General features: G+C 32.9%; 1 pseudogene; it reads right to left on the bottom strand.

The window, feature by feature from the left end:
• Positions 1–3845: 3845 nt before the first annotated feature.
• On the bottom strand, positions 3846–4607 carry LOC149259547 (triosephosphate isomerase, cytosolic pseudogene; annotated as a pseudogene).
• Between the last annotated feature and the right edge of the window lie 565 nt (positions 4608–5172).

Below are 5172 nucleotides of genomic sequence, written 5' to 3'. Positions count from 1 at the left end.
TGCTCTATTTTAATGAGTTTTCCAGATAATGCATATGTGATCCTACGGTCTATTTTGAAATCGTGTAATTTTGAGTAAATATTGACAACTTCTATGGTCGAAATTAAGTTCTCAATATTAGGAAACCTAAATTTGCGTTATTAATTAAATATTAGATATCTATTTTGAGGTATTTTTGCATTATTAGTTAAATATTAGATATCTATTTTGATAAATAAAGATAAACAATTAAATTGAAGTAAATTGTAATTATAATAAAGGAAGTAAATTGTAATTATATTGATAATTGTGTTTAAATTAATGAAGAATAAATTAGATTCAAGTAAATTGTGTTTATTTTGGAATAGAATTTTATCTCTAATTTAATTAGTAATATATATTAGGTGGATTGTGGGAATTTAAACTCTATGAAATATTTTTAGTAGTAGTTACAAATCAAAATTAAAGGTTAATATTTATTTTAAAAGTAACTAGCAATTGCATTGAGAGGTGCAAAGGAACGCCGATAGGAGTGGGGGGAATGCGGAAGGAAACTATCTCCTTGTCACCTTGCCACAATGCCAAATTGAAGGGAAATAACTTTCTAATCTCCGGACCTCATGAACCACTCTAGGCCTTGCAATCAAAGGGGGTCATGCCAAGGGAGATGTTTTATTATGTGGAAGGTGAGCGAGCGATGGTAATAGTGATGTGGTTTGGGTGGTGCAAGTGTTTGACTTGCATTTAAGTGCTTACCATCGAGAGTGATCAGAGGGCTTGAATAAATTGTTAGCCCAAAGATGAAGCACATAGATAAACAATAGTGAGGTACAAGCAAACACACACAAGGACTTACACAGGGGTTCTTGATTCTTGCTTTTGTGCATCATTGTGAAATGTGTTGTATGAAATACTTGTAAGTGGTGCAACCATGAATTTGTACTTATATATTTTTCTTTTCATGGGTGGAACTATGAAAAAGATCGTAAAATGCTTCTCCATCAATGGTCCATCATCATAACGGACAAGCATTCCATGGAATCCATTACTATGAGCTAGTCACTACAGACATTGTCATACACACACATGATGGTGTTTCAAAAGCTCCTTTTATAAATAATTCCAAGCCTTCATCTTTGGTCAAGGGTTCAATGTTCTTGGAGTACTTAATTGGGCCCACTCTTCCTATTACCTCTATTTTTCTATTGGAGATTAAGGTTTTGCTTGAACTATCATTGCCAAATCTAACGCCCACTTCATTTTCCAAATCAATGGGAATCAATGTATCATTATCTAAACTTATTTTCTCATCCCCTTTTGTGGAGGCATTTTTTTATGTTGATTTTTAATAGTTTCTTTCTCTTTACTAGATTTCCATATAAGGTTTTGTTGAAATAATCACCAAGTCAATGTAATACCATTAACTACCCCTTCATTTGGGCTTCATAATTCCCTCCAATTTTTTTTTACAAGTTTTCCTTTGTTTTCTTCAACATTTCTCATTGTCTTAACGTCATAAGTTTACATTTATACATTTTACTTCTTCATGATTGTATGAAATAAAGTGGGAGAAGGGAATGGAACACTAAAGAGGAAGAGGTTAAATTTTGATTATATGTAAATGTATTGAATGTAAAACTAAAAATTCATTTAAAACAAGTGTTGCAAGGAAGCTAGTGCCTCTCACTCAAGTTAGAAATTATGCTCTAGCAAAAATTACATAAAACATTATAACTTGCATTGGGCAATGCTAAATCAACATTGGTTAATAGGAAAATAACATTCTTGGCACACCATAGTCTATGATTATCATATTCACCTGAAGGTCCTAAAGCAAAGACAACATGTTGGACTATATGAGATAGAAGCATTGATCTTTTGCTATTGGAGATTAAGGTTTTGCTTGAACTATCGTTGCCAAATCTAATGCCCACTTCATTTTCCAAATCAATCGGAATCAATGTGATATCATTATCTAAACTTATTTTCTCATCCCCTTTTGTGGAGGCATTTTTTTATTTTTATTTTTTATTTTTTTATTTTATGTTGATTTTGAATAGTTTCTTTCTCTTTGCTAGATTTCCATCTAAAGTTTTGTTGAAATAATCACCAAGTCAATGTAATACCATTAACTACCCCTTCATTTGGGCTTCATAATTCCCTCCAATTTTTTTTACAAGTTTTCCTTTGTTATCTTCAACATTTCTTGTTGTCTTAACCTCATAAGTTTACATTTATACTTTTTACTTCTTCATAATTGTATGAAATAAAGTGGGAGAAGGGAAGGGAACACCGAAGAGGAAGAGGTTAAATTTTGATTATATGTAAATGTATTGAATGTAAAACTAAAAATTCATTTAAAACAAGTGTTGCAGGGAAGCTTAGTGCCTCCCACTCAAGTTAGAAATTATGCTCTAGCAAAAATTACATAAAACATTATAACTTGCATTGGGCAATGCTAAATCAACATTGGTTAATAAGAAAATAACATTATTGGCATACAAAAATTTATGATTATCATATTCACTTGAAGGTCCTAAAGCAAAGACAACATGTTGGACTATATGAGATAGAAGAACTGATCTATTCAACAATTTTATAACTGTATACTGCATGATATTATGATTCTCGCCATCTATTCAACATTTCTTTCTCTGTATACTACATTATATTACTATTTTGGAGAGCATTAATGTATTCAGATAAATGAGTCAATTAGAATACAACTTTCAACTACTTACATTTACAACATTATGATCATCTCCTAATCCAAAAAAACTCTAAATTCCTTCATCCACTAGCTATTGTGGTTACTACATTCATAAACACATACATAATAAGCTTTGAAATCACTAAAATTCTTACTCATATGACCAAATTCTATAAACTGTTGGGTTCGGGAGAGATAACGAACTTGAAGAGTAAGGAGTTGACCTCAAATTATGAAAGGGGTGCCAATAGAGCCCATTATCTATTTCATGAAGACATTGAATCCGTGCTACTTTCAATCAAAGATATGAGCATATCAAAAATAGATTTAAGAATGCATCTATTCAATACTTAACCAAAAACATTGATTTTCAATACCAAAATGTAACAACATTTAATACCAAAACCTAACAACAGAAAAGAGAAAATTCCTAACAACAGAGGAGAAAATTGAGTTGTACATGACATTCATGCACAATTATAACATAATTCACATTCAAATATAATAAAAAAATTAAAAATTAAAACTTTGAAGGTCAAGAAAAGTTTGTGATAACATGTAGGAGTAGTATTTATTATTATTTATTAAATTTCTTAGTTTATAACAATTTATAACATAGTTGGTCTTAGTTGTTAACTCTAACAGCTTTGATTTTAAAACATGTTGGATTAATCAATATGAAGTTCTCTCTACGTTGATTATAATATCTATCTATCACACTTCACATCAACTGACGACCTCAACTTTTGCAACTCAAACAGTACCTTGTTGTTCACAAATACTCTGATTGGTAAACCATCAACAAAATTAACAATTTGTTGTGGGTTCAGATAAAAGAGTAATTGTGGTAATCTGTTCTTGGGGTTTCTCTAATTTTTTCATTAAAACAAATATAATCTTAAAAAATAGATTTTATGTGAAAAAGTTGGAGAATAAAGATAACCATTTAATTTCTAATGGCATATTATACTTCCAAAAGTAATTTTCTTTGTCATAAGAAGATGTAACCTAGGCATTTCCTTTCACGCCATAAAAGTAGAATGAAATCATGTGGGATATTTTGTAGTGGCCATTTTTATGCACAAATGCTATGCTTTACTACTATAAATTTCTTCTAGCAAACACGTGCAAAGAAGCCAAAACGACTCGCTCTGACTTAACCTTGCTTCACAGTTGCAGACTTAATGATGTCCACAAATTCAGCCTTCAGTGAAGCTCCTCCAACAAGAAATCCATCAAGATTAGGTTGTGCTACCAATTCAACACAATTTCCAACATTTACAGAGCCACCATAAATAATCCGGGTTGATGCCACTACTTTAGGACTAACATTTACCTTAAGCCAATTCCTTAATTCATAGTGCACCTCCTGAGCCTGAGCTGGGGTTGCAACTTTTCCAGTTCCAATCGCCCAAACAGGCTCATATGCTATAACGATGTTACTCTAGTCAACCACCTTATCTGTTATTGCTTTGGTTTGTTCAAAAACTACATTCAATGTATCTCCAGCTTCCTGTTGTTCAAGAGTCTCTCCAACACAAGCTATTACCTTCAAACCTTGAGAAAGTGCATAAGCCACTTTATCTGCAACAAACTCATTATCTTCTTTCAGTAGAAGCCTTCTCTCTGAATGATTGAGTATGACCCATGGAATGTCCAAATTGATCAACATCTTTACACAGATCTCTCCAATGAAAGCACCTCCTTTCCTTACCCAACAATTATGTGCAGCAACTACAAAATCAGAGCATAGCAAGGCCTTCACTGTTGAAAGAAACACAAACGGAGGGCTCACAACAACCTCCATGACATCTTCAGATGGCACTTCTACTTCATTGAGAGTACTAACAAGTATTTTAACCTACTCTAAATTATCATTGCATTTCGAGTTGCCTCCAATGAAAAAATTACAACCCATCGTGTTCTCGCTAATCGATGAAGGAAACCTCCCCAAAAAATACACCTAAAAAATTACATGAAAGATTTGTAGAAATTCCTGCAAATTCTCTACAAATCTACCTCTGAGATCTATGTAGAAAATCTGACTGTAGATTAACCCGAAAATGCAATATACCAAAGCAAAATACTATAACCTACTTCTACTATCAACTTTGTGGAAGCTTAAAAAATTTGAGCAAGATCAAGATGAACACATATAACCAGAAGAAGAATCAATACACATGAAACACAGAAGAATACTTTGGGGAAAGCCTCAGCTTAAAACCCCGTTATCTGTATTATCATACAAGGTGGAAATACATCAAGATTACACAAAGATTTAGCTCTCATAGCTATCCAGCTCTCAGTACAATCCTCCTGGATCTCAAAGGCATCAAAGCTTCTCACAAGCCTTCTCCTCTGCCCTCCAAGCCTCCTATTTCATTGTGCAATTTTCGCTGGGTGATCCAGTTGTTACCCAATGTAACACTGATCTCACACACTGCTCCAACACACCATCAGAACTGCGCAATCGTCAAGGAACC

The sequence above is a fragment of the Pinus tabuliformis genome, chromosome 6, assembly GCF_031772625.1.
Source record: "Pinus tabuliformis cultivar Carrire ecotype Pingquan chromosome 6, CPIR1, whole genome shotgun sequence".
In the NCBI taxonomy this organism is placed as follows: Eukaryota; Viridiplantae; Streptophyta; class Pinopsida; order Pinales; family Pinaceae; genus Pinus; species Pinus tabuliformis.
Note: the sequence above shows the minus strand (reverse complement) of the source record. Positions and strands in the feature narration are given on the sequence as shown.